Below are 12,296 nucleotides of genomic sequence, written 5' to 3' on the forward strand. Positions count from 1 at the left end.
GACCTTCCTGAGGAGGAAGCAGGTCAGCAGTGCTGAGGCGATGTGGGGAAAGGCCACGCCATAGACTGCAGTTCTGCTTCTCACCGAGCTGCGCCTCTTAACCCTGGGGATTGCCTGTCTGGGACCACCAGGGGGCACCTGGGGCCCGGAATCCGTAATATTTGCAAGATCTGTGTCAGGTTTTGGCGCCAGCTTCTTGCCAGTCTCCTTAGAGGAGAAAAGTCAGGCTTCTGGAGACTGGCAAGACCCAGATGGGTAAGGATCCTTTCCTGGTGAGGGAGTGGTTAGAGCAAAGCAGAGACCCCAGCCCTGTCATTTAAGCTGGCCCGAGGGACCTCCTTGGGGTCTTTTAAATTCAGCTTCCTCCCTCAGGACTGGGAAGTATTCAGCCTTTTCAAACTGTGTGTGAAACTGTGTTTTACTGAAAGGGGTGGTGTGTGGTGGAGTCTGGCACTGTGTCCTTGTCATCCAAGTGACTGAACCTTTTACCACGGGCCGTAGGAAGTTTGTGGTAACAGAGGTAACAGGCAGGGCAATAAAGCCGGCTTTTTTTTTTTTTTTCTGGCTCTGCCCTGCCATTCCCCCAGACATCCCCATGTCTATGAGCTAACAGAGTTTAAGGTTTCCAGCTACATAGATGGATGGATGGATGAATGGATGAATGAATACTTACGAGGTCATTGTATTGATCCGCAGTGGACCTGGGATTGTCACCTAGAACAGAACTGATTAAAAACATTTTTTTTTTTTCACCTTGGAACTGAAGGCTCAGCCTCTCCAACCTTCCTCTTTTCTGGACTCATTCAGCAAACATTTGTCCTTGAGTGGGTGCTAATGCAACCCTTAGAGATACACAGTCTGGCTCATAAGGTTTTGGGTGAAAACAAAGGGAAAAAATCACCAATAAACAAGAAGACCATTGTTTTAAAGTGGAAGGTTGTAAGTAATTCTCTGAAGAAAACAAAGGGGCTGATATGGAAAGTTAAAAGGCAGGCAGACTCCTGCCTGGGTTTCTCAGCAAGCCCTGTCTGAGGCCTGGTCAGAGAGCAGCTATTCGGGGCTTGAGAGGATGGTGTTCTGGGCATGAGGACTAACTGCACAAATCTTGGGAGAGTAAAGTGCTCGGCCAATTTAAGAACAGAAAGAAAGAGACTGGGGCAGAGTAGAAGGTGATGAGAGGGACAGAGAGGGCAGCTGATGCATCAGTAGGACGTGAAATGAAAATGGGCTCCGTTTGAAGAGTGTCCATCGTTATTTTCATTATCTGGCTGCTTGTCATGCTCCCCAGGTTCACCTGGGTCATCCCTCTGCATTTCTCCCTCTCCTGGTCCTGGGCTCAGTCTGCCCCGATCCAGCCTCATTCAGTGTCTGGGACTTTGAGACGAACTGTCACCATCTCCAGCATTGGAAGCAGCAACCACACTGGAATTTATAACCCTATCTCTCCATACCAACACTATCTGGGAACCAGCCCCACACTCCTGATTAATGCTGTCAGTTCTCTGCTTTCCAGACTTCCAGCTCAATTTTTGGCTCCAGGTGTGGCAACGTGTAGACCTTACTGACTATCTCTGGACTCTAGCCTCAGGACAAGGCTGATTATCACTGATTGTTTTGTGACAGCCATGGTTTTTACTTAACAGCTCCTGAAACCCCCAGGCAACTGAGACAAAACCTGCCCGAGCCCTCTGTGTCCAGAGCTCCACACGAGCCAGGCAGTCAAACTGTGGTTTCTGGTGTCCTTTCTGCTCATCACCCCAGGGGTGTAAGTGCTTCAGGAATAGGACCCCATACAACTCCTGTTGGCTATTTTTTATGATGTGGAAAAGAAAAACAGTCTACCAAGGGATGTGGCCTTGCAAAAATGAAAATAAAATCCCTCTCCTTCCTCTGTGTGGTGGCCTTGGAATGTGAACTTAGTCCCCTTCTTCAGTGGCACAGTGAGGGGGAAAACATTGTGCTGAGATGGTTCACCTCAACACAGGGGCCACCTCACCTGAAGACTTCCCTCTGTACCTCAGTGTGTGTTCAGGTACTCCTATACTCAGTGACCCAGGTCTTTCTTACCTTGTTTCCTCCTGGATCTGACCAAAGTGACCCAGATGATCCAGGTATTGGTTTTCTATTGCTATGTCACAAATAACCACAGAGCGAGTGGCTCAAAACAACACCCATGTGTTATCTCAGTTTTCCTGGATCAGCGGAACTGGGCTCTCTGCTCAAGTCCTTCCTAAGCTGAAATTGAGTGTTAGTCGCTGTGTTCTATTCCAGAGATTCAAGGAAGACTCTCCTTCCAAATTCATTGGCAGAATTCATTTCCTTGCTGTTTTTTGTTGGAAACCCCAGCTTTTTGCAGGCCCTTATTTGTCAGTGCGCCTACTTCCTAGCGGTTATCCACCACCCCCTGTGATGTGGCCCTCTCCTTATGCAGTTCATGGCACAGCTGTTTGCTTCTGCCCAACCAGCAGGAAGACCTCTCTCTTCAGTCGGCTAAGAGAGAGTCTTATATCACATGTCATCATAGGAGTAACATCCTGTCACCTTTGCTATTTAATGTAACACTGTGAGAATCCAGCTGTTCTGTATTAAGCCAGACATTAAAGAGATTGGCAGAAATGTAAACAACAATACCACATTTCACACTAATTTTTTTTCTAACTTTTGAATACATAACAAAATATACATAATTTATATTTATTTACATGTAGTTGGTTTAGTATTGTTATGTATAATTAAATTAATGTTTAAAAAACATTTTCAAGTTTAATTAATACAGTAAATGTTGATAGATGTTATTCATATAAACAAAGGCCTTTTAAGAGTATAAAAAGTACTGTGAGACCAAAACGTTTGAGAACCGCTGACCTGGGAAAGATGCTTACAAAGCAATAAAAGCATGGTTTTTCCTAAATGGTGAGATGTTGGGTGATGATTCTTTTCTCCTTATATTTGTTGCATCGTTAATGAGTCTTGAGAAGGAGAAAATTCTGAGATGCTCTAAATTAAATTACAGTGACCAGAGAGTGAAAGAAAGATACAGAACTGTTAGCCTATTAATGGCTGCAGGCCAGCTAACAGAAGACAGCTCACATTCCTTCTATAATATGTCTGTTGGAAAGTCGGATGAATTTCCAGGTGGCTATTTCCACCGATTATCCTAGCCAGTCCCCTTCGAACTCCAGGAGCCTCCACTTGTTGTTTACACGTGGACTTTATGGACTGCTGCCCACAGTCAATCCACAGGAGTGGCCGGCCTTTTTTTTTTTTTTCCTTTTGCAGATCCTAGCCTATCCCAGAGCTGGCCCTGCTTTACCTTCTCCACCCTCTTTGTCTGTAGCTCATGTAAATTCTTTCAGAAGGCTTACATCTTTCTCCTCCAACCCCACTTGATGTATAAAAATGCTTGCAAAGTTCAAGACAATAGACATGTATGTATTTTTTTTCCCCCAACTAGCCATGCTGCTGGTGGTTTGGACTTCAGGCCTCGAGACCAGTCTTTTTTTTGGCTAGCATTTTTGGCTCAATAAAACGTTTCCTAAAAAAAAAAAAAAAAAAAGACTTTCAGCCGTGGAAGTTAAAATTTTTGTTAAATAGTCTTATGCAAACCATTCTAGCACACCTGTTATCTCTCACTGGTAATAGTTTAATACTCCACCTCAGTTGATTTTCTTAGTTTTAGCAGCTAAATTAATCATAAGTGCAAATACTTATTTTTGTCTCTTCCATTGTAAAACTTTATCCCTTTCATTTCTTTTTCCAGTCTTATATTTCAGCATAATTACCCAGAAGAATTTTTAATATGAATGAACCATGATGTCAGCATGCATTATGAAGTCCACTCACTGCAAAGAGGCAAACACTGTAGAGAAGTACAAGACACAGTTATCACTGAAGTGTGTTTTTAGTTGGATGGGCCAAACGGAGCAGAAAACTTGGGACCTAACAGGGGTGGGGGTGGTGACAGTGGTGGGGCTTTCTCTGGGGGCCTCTCCACAGTGGGGCCCAAGAGACACAGTTCCAATCCCAGGTTCCAAATCCAGGCCTGAACCCCAGTATGATGGAGTCTGAACTGTTCCTCAGCTCTGCCATTTCATTATTGTGTTTTATGCTTTTATGCTTGGAAGATCCGCTGCTGTGGATAACACTGCTATAAAAAAAATTAATGAATAAAATAATGGAGGTCCTGCAAAGCAAAGGCCAACCTTTTAACTTCTGAGCAGAAAGCACAAGTCCCGTCTCTATAACCAGAATTTCCTTTCCCCACCTCTAGCCCTCACTGCACACAAATACTAAGGTGACCTCAGAACTCTTCTGTTCCTTTTCAGGGGACCATAGTTCTTAAGATCCAGAAAAGTGGCCATATGGTGGGGGCAATGATGGTGAAAGTTAGTCCTCAGGGCTTTCTAGGTCTCCCCTATTCCAATTAAACCAGGTAAATGTGCACTTTCCTACTCACTGAATGACTCATCATCCCTATTTAATATTTTGATGGCACGTCTTCTAGGAGCACCCTCAGACCAAGTCTCTGCTGGGATGGAAGGAGGTGAGCTCAGAGTCCAGGTTCTAAGATGTTTGGTTGATACCTGACCCAGGTGACAAACCCTGTGTCCTCAGGTGTGCATACAAGCATGCCAGTCTGAGGAGAGGTCCTCAGAGAGGGAGCCTTGGGCCAGTCTTAATGCTAGCTATTCTCTGTTCTTTAGCTCCATTTACATAACCCAAAGGGTAGATGACATCCCACCTGTAATTCAAGGAATTCAATTAGACCTTCCTCTCTCCAGCAGGCACACTTCTTGGTCTTTGCAGTGGTCTGAATGTTTGTGTCCCCCAACATTCATATGTTGAAATCCTAACCTCCAAAGATGATGGTATAGGCAGGTGGGGCCTTTGGGAGGTGCTTAGGTCATGAGTACGGGGCCTCATGAATGGGGTTAGTGTTCTTATAAAAGAAGCTCCAGAGATATCCCTAGCCTCTTCTACCATGTGAGGACACAGCAGGAAGACCCTGGCTATAAATCAGGAAGAGGGCCCCTCACTAGAATGCCACCATGCTGGCACCTGGATCGTGGACTTTCCAGCCTCCAGAACTGTGAGAAATAAATCTCTGTTTATAAGTCATCTAGTCTGTGAAATTTTCTCATAGCAGTCCAGATGGACTAAGACAGTCTACTAAGATTTTGCTCTCCAAAGCCTTTTCAAATCCAGTTTCCTGGCATTGCTCCAGCACTCATACTTTGTCTGGTTTCATGAGACAGCTTGTGTTTTGGGCCACCGGAGGGCACTGTGGGCCAGGATTGAGCTGCTGTTTAGGGGTCATTGAGGAAGGTAGTAGGGGCTGCTTCCAATGAACTAAGGGCAGAGGAGGCTGGAGAGATGGGATATGGGGGGGCAGGGCAGGGGGGAGCAGGGGTAGAAGTTTGCTAAGGGGAAATTACAAATTTGTAAGTAGGATTGTGACTTGACCTGAGGTACATGTTCAAGGTCCTTATGGTGGCTGCGTGATCCTTGCAAGGCTCCTGGTGGGAGATCTTAGCTTGCACCCAGTGGCCATGGATAGCTTTGTGGACATCTTGGAGGTGGACTCAGCAAGATTTGCTTTTAGTGGTGATGCAAGTCACAAGGGTCATTGAGGGGTCAAAAGTACCACCTAGAACTTCATCTGAACCCCCTGAGATTGAGAAGAATGAGAGAGGAGCAAATATGAAAAACATATCTACGACACCTTTGGGGGCCATGCTAGATGTATGGTGTCACTAATGTTGAATGAAAAAAAATCAAGTACAAAATAACACATACACTATAATCTCTTCAGATAAAGTAATAGTTATATGTAATATTTATTCACTTCTTCTATTCAATAATATTTGCCAATGCTTTCCATGGACTTTGACTCTGGTGGTGCTGGGGAGAGGATCATGAATGCAGCATTAAATTCTGGGCCTTAGGGGATTATGCCTAATTTATATTTGTAAACGTACTTTTGGATGCACAATGATGTGCCAGGAAAACGGTCACTAAGAAAGGAAAACTTTGACGAGATTTTTTTTATTTGAATGATATATTTTACATTGGATTACAATATATCCAAAATATTATAATTTCAACATGTAATCAATATTTTAAAAACCATTAATGAGATATTTTACCTTAGTTTTTTTGCACTGAGTCATCGTCGTCTTTTTCTTTTTATTAGTTTCAGGTGTGCACTAAGTCTTCTAAATCTGATGTCATCACAATCCTTCTCAATAAGGATGGACTTTTACTTTTAATCTGCTTTAATCAGAAATGCCTGGCCTGTATTTAGATTTCATAAAATGTACATTTGAAAAAGTAGATTCATTCACACACCCAAGTTGCTCCAAACAATAACCTAATTATATTTTAAATTTAAATTTAGATGAAGTTAAATTAAAAATTCAGCTTCTCAGGTTCAATAGATATATTTCAAGTGCTTAATAACCACGTGTGGCTGCTGGCTACCACATTGGACAGTGAGCCCCTTAACATCTGCTGTGTACATCACAGCAGGTAAGACAAGGATGAGTAAGACCCAAACCTTGTTTGTTTCTAGGGGTGGGAGAGGGGCTGTGTTTGTTGGTAGGACTGTGGCCCAGGAGGAGACACTCCAAGCACTCTGTTTACCTGTATAGCAGCTGCAGCCACATTAAGAGCCCAGCAGGGAACCTTTGTTTGGGCTCCAGGTTCCCTCACCACAGTCCAAGGGCTCACTAAGATCTGTGCTGAGCAGGGATCTGTAGGCTCTGCCCGATCTCTAAGTGGGGTGAAGGTTAAGGCTCACCGGTGCCCTAAACTGTTCCTGAGATTCCAATTACACTAATAGATGGAGTGACTTAATACGAGGTCTGACAATTAAGTTCACGAACTTGTTGCAACACTGTTGCTAAACTGTTTTTGATATCACAGGGATTATTCATTATGAATTTGACCAACTGGACAAACAGTTAACCAAGTTTACTATTTGGAAGTGCTGAAAAAGCTGCGTGAACAAGTTAGACGACCTAAGCTTTTCGCCAATTCATGGTTCTTGCATCATGACAATACACCAGCTTACACAACACTGTCTATGAGGGAGTTTTTAGCCAGTAAACAAATAACTGTATTGGAACACCCTCCCTACTTACCTGATATGGCCCCCAATGACTTTTTTCTTTACCCGAATATAAAGGAAATATTGAAAGGAAGACATTTTAATTACATTCAGGACATCAAGGGTAATATGATGACAGCTCTGATGGCCATTCCAGAAAAAGTTTCAAAATTGCTTTGAAGGGTGGACTAGGCGCTGGCATCAGTGCATAACTCCCCAAGGGGGGGTACTTCGAAGGTGACCATAGTATTATTCAGCAATGAGGTATGTAGCACTTTTTCTAGCATGTGTTCATGAACTTAATTGTCCGGCCTCATATAAGCATATGTATTATGGACGCTTGTTCAGATTGTTGTGGAATTTCTGAATGAACTTAGGCTCACACTTCTAGGGTCCTGTGATCTCGGCTCTTCTCCTTTGAGTAATCTCTGCTCAGCATCTCTGTGTCTCTAGGGCCCCTGTCTCAGATCTATTTTTAAACACATCTCTCAGCCATACAGGAGCCAGAGGGGACAGTGAAGGTAGTCAAAGCTGAGTGAACAGATACGCATATCCCTACCCCCACCCCCCAACACAGGGCAGATTGGTGGGACCAATAACCCCACCCCGAGGCTGCTCTGCCCAGCTGTAGGCTCAGGAGATGTTCTGGGCACCTCCTCCATGGCTGGGCTCCTCTGCTCCTCACACGCCTTGATCACTGCACAGACGAGACACCATATTATTGATTCATGGATGACCTCTTCTTTTATTCTAGCTCACCTGGGGACTTGGTTGTGAACTGACCAACCTGTCTCTGTCATTGTTTTCATTTTTCAGGCTCATGAACTCAGTCTGACCTGACTCAACTCTCCTCAGTGTTCAGGGCTCTGGGGCTGAAGATGTGGAAGCAGCAGTGATATTGGGGGCTATAACAAAGTGTCCTAGCACCGGTAAGGCCTGAGCATTGCCTCTAAACCCCTGATCAGTGCTGTCAGTTCCTAGCCTTCTGGGATCTCAGACCATTCCTGTGGCTCTAGGTCCCACAACCCAGCCACCCTAAACTATGTTCAGACTCCAGCCAGAGGATGAGGCAGACTATCTTTGTGTGTCATATTCCAGCATCGGCACACATCTCAAGTGCTTCAAGCCACTGGAGAAGTGAAAACAAACCTGCCCTGAGCTCACAGGATTCTCTCTTGCTCTCAGCTCTGCTTCCCTGTGTGCAGGAGCATTTATCCTCCCTCCATGGCTGGGTTCTCTCTGAACTCCTCTCCCTTCTCATAATGAAAGACACGACGAACCTACTCCAGGTCAGTGGTTCCTGGAAAAACAAGCTCATCATGGCTGAGTGACAGGGCTCAAGGTGTAGAGGCCATCCTATGTATGGAAGATAGGAGCAGGGACCCAAAGAGTCCTACCTGGTATATTCAAGATGCTCCGAGTACAAGTTAACAGCTAAATGCCTTCTACACTTGATGGTCCAAACTGACCTTGATTCCCTGCCACCAATGCAGCATATATTCAACTTTGCTTCCACCACAGTCTGGTCAAGATGGCCCTTTACTGGGGTCGTTCTTCTGCAAGTCCACTGCTAAAGTTGGTGACTGAGGAAAGCCTTGAAAAATTGGTGGATTGAATGAAGAGAAAGGGGAACATATGAGACCTTCCCTCTAGGGCCTCTCTCTCCTTTGACACAGTATTTCATGCGGGTTGTGTTGGGGGAGAGTTGAAAAAAGAAAACCTGTGGTCTGTATGGAACTACCTTCCCCCAGGCCCCAACCCACTGTCCTTGTACCAAGCTCTGCACATTTATTGTCCTTTCCATCTTGATGAAATCTTTTACATTTGGCTCCTTTGTCCCATCTGTGAAAAGAGAGCTATTGAGTTTGGTGCTCCAACCTCCTCCTGACTTGGGTTCCCTTATATGACTAGATGAAAGAATGAATAAATGAATATATCCACATGTCACAAATGTTTGCTCAGTCTAGTATGGAACTTCTGAATGAACCTGGGTTTATATGTCTGGAATCTCGTGTACCCAGCTCTTCTCCTGTCAGTATTTTTCCACAATCCAACTCTATATTTATCGGTCCACGCTTCACACTTCTCCTGGAGCAGCTGCTTCACAGGGACCAGGGGGGAGGCCTCTCCTCCCTCAGGTGGAATCACATCCTGATCATTTGTCCTCCATTTCTGTGATGCTGGTTAGAAGCTGGGACTGGTATCTTCACAGACATCAAGGAAGGAAAGGGCAGGCGTTTGAGAGGTGCCATGTGGATGTGATGGGGCTACACACCAGAAGAATCCCATTAAAAAGAACCCGGTGGGGACAAGTGTGGGAATGCATAAATAACTTCCTAAAATTTCTTTGATTGTGGAAAGAAAATGTCCTCTTTGGTATATGGTGGGACATATTTTAATGGGGAGAAATAGTGAGAGCTCCAGTAGCTAGACTGTGAGCAGGACAGGAACACACCAATGGATATTTCTAGAACTTTCCTTTTCTTGTGAATTCTGTCTTTGTGGAAGTTCAAGCAATAGGAACAACCTCCCAGCTTTCCATAAATATTAAAAACATTTCAAGAAAAGGAGGACAGACAAATTGTTTTATGGTGACTTTTGAAAATTGGTTGTGGATAGCTCCTATTTCTGGAGTATGTCAGTATGCTACTGTGCAACATATTCTAAAAACAGCCCCTCAGAGCATTTTCTGTGTGTGTGCCTCTGTAGGACTTGAAGGCTGCTTCTGTAGCCTGGGTAATGACCCCCAAAGACATCCAGGTCCTAATCCCTGGAACCTGTGAATGTTATCTTATAAGGCAAAAGGGACTTGGCAGATGTGATTGAGGACCTTGAGATGGGGAATGTGATGGTTAATTTTATATGTCGGTTTCAGTGACCATGGCAGGGAACCTGATTAAACATGATCCCTTGGTATGTCCATGAGGAGGTTTCCGGATGAGATTGGCATTTGAATTGGTGGATCCGAAAAGTAGATCACCCTCCCCTATGTGAGTGGGCATCATCCAATCTGCTGACAGCCTTGATAAAACAAAAGGAAGACTTCATCCAGTGTTTTCTGTCTCACTGTTCAGCTGGGACATCTCATCTGATCTTCTTCTGTCCTTGGACTGGCACTTACATCATCAGTTCTTCTGATTCTCAGATCTTCAGGTTTTGACTAAATTATACCAACAGCTTTCCTGGGACTCCAGCTTGCAGAGTGTGGGACTTCTCAGTCTTTATAATCACATGAACCAATTCCTCATAATCATATATTTGGAGATATATATTTGTTCAGCTCTTCTGGAGAACCCTGATTGATGCAAAGTCAAGGGACATTATCCTGGACTCTCTAGTGTGTCGTAAATGTCATCACGTGTCCTTATAAGAGGAAGGTGCAGGCAGATTTGAGGACAGAAAAGGGAAGGAGATGTTACCACAGAGCAGAGATTGGAGTCACCTAGCTGTAAGCCAAGGAATGCTGGCAGCCTCTAGCAGCTGGAAGAGCAAGGAAACAGATTTTCCCTGGAAACTCCAGAAGGAACTAGCCCATCTCACACCTTGATTTCTGTTATTTTAAAAAGCCCCTAGGGATTTTCAATCCTACAGAGCTTTCTCTTCTTTGTGCAATATTTTTTCTTCCCACATTTTGAGAAGTCAGTCTATTTTCACCTAGTCCCATGTTTCTCATCCAGCCTTCCTGTTTGGGTAGGTTTTATTTAACATTTAATGTTTCCTCAGACTTGAGCCAAGAGCTATGTCACAAACAATAACCCTGTGCCAAGCCTATGGTGGGACATGCTGAATAGTTCTGAGGTGAGTATCTGGGCCACTCGGTGTAGCCGGTGACACATTCCATTCTAGAGGAAGTTAATGGACAAAAGCAAATGAGCTTGAAACAGAAAGGATCAGGAGGCCTGGTACTGAGCTGGACGGGGAAATGGGAGAAGATGGGAAGGGAACCAAACAGGGGCTTCCAGCTCCCCCTCAGCAGCTTTCCCTGGTGCTCGGGTTGCACCATCTGGGGCCACCAGGGGGCAGCAAGGGCTTGGATATGGGGAAGGTACTTGGCTGTAGCTTGTGCTGTCCTGGATAAAGCTTCAAGAGCTGCTTCCCCCTGAGTCCCTCTTATGTCCCAACGTGTTTCTGCCTTCAGCAAATCATCTTTTAAAAAAGCAAATACATCCCAGAGCTCAGCCTCGGGCTTCAGCCTCAAACCACTGCAAAGACAGGATGGACCGATGCAGAGGAGCCACCCACACGGAGGGGAATAAGGAGTTGAGGGGGATACACAGTCCCTAGTTCTGCCGTTGATACCAGGGGAATGGAGCAATTGACTCTCTGTCAGCCAGCCTGGGACTCTGTCCTCACTTTTGCCCACACAGCACAGAGGGGAAGTATTGGGATTTCTCACCCAGACACCACTGTGACTCACATAATAGGTACCTCCCTGGGTTAGCTCTATATCTATATCCTGTCCTGGGCTCAGTCTGACATGACTCAGAGCGTGTAAAGAGTTTAATTCTTGAGTAAGTTATTCTTTCCAGGATGCAGGTGTATCTAGAATCCAGGACAGGTCTGAAGTGGGTGAGGAGAGGCAGGTGTGGGAAGCAGATTTGCATAGAGGCTCCTCCCCCCTGTGAGGGAGGGGAAGGGGATAAGAGAGGTCTGGGGAAGCCAGGCCCAGGGTTGGGGGCTCAGAAGGTAGCATCTGCACCATGGCCTCGGCTCTGGTCCTCCTCACCTGCCACGTCCAGCGTGGCAAGGGCAAATGGGTTTCTCGAGACGGGCGACGCAGATTGAATAAAGAAATAGAGACAAAAGTAAGATTTGAGCGAGACCAAGGGACTCAGCCAGAGAGGACTGAGCCCCGAATCGGGTCAGCTCATGGCTTTTAATGAGAATTTTCAAAGAAGTAAAACTGCTGTCAATCAAATTAGCATCTGTTTGAGGTTTGTGCCTCAAAGCCTTTTCCATTAACATATCCCATTGTGTTCCAGCAAATCCTATGCCTTCACACATCCGCCACGTAGCCCCAGGACATCTTGTTACTGTGTCCTCCCAGGGGAGATGACTGGTATTCCAACAGGTCCCAGTCACATCTGAGACACCCCCCAGAGGGAGCCTCCGGTCATACGGAAACACTTCCCTCAGAGAGATTACCTGCCTCAAGTCATACCGAGGCACTCCCTCCTAACTTAATAGG

Source organism: Hipposideros armiger, unplaced genomic scaffold, assembly GCF_001890085.2.
Source record: "Hipposideros armiger isolate ML-2016 unplaced genomic scaffold, ASM189008v1 scaffold_1686, whole genome shotgun sequence".
NCBI classification, from domain to species: domain Eukaryota; kingdom Metazoa; phylum Chordata; class Mammalia; order Chiroptera; family Hipposideridae; genus Hipposideros; species Hipposideros armiger.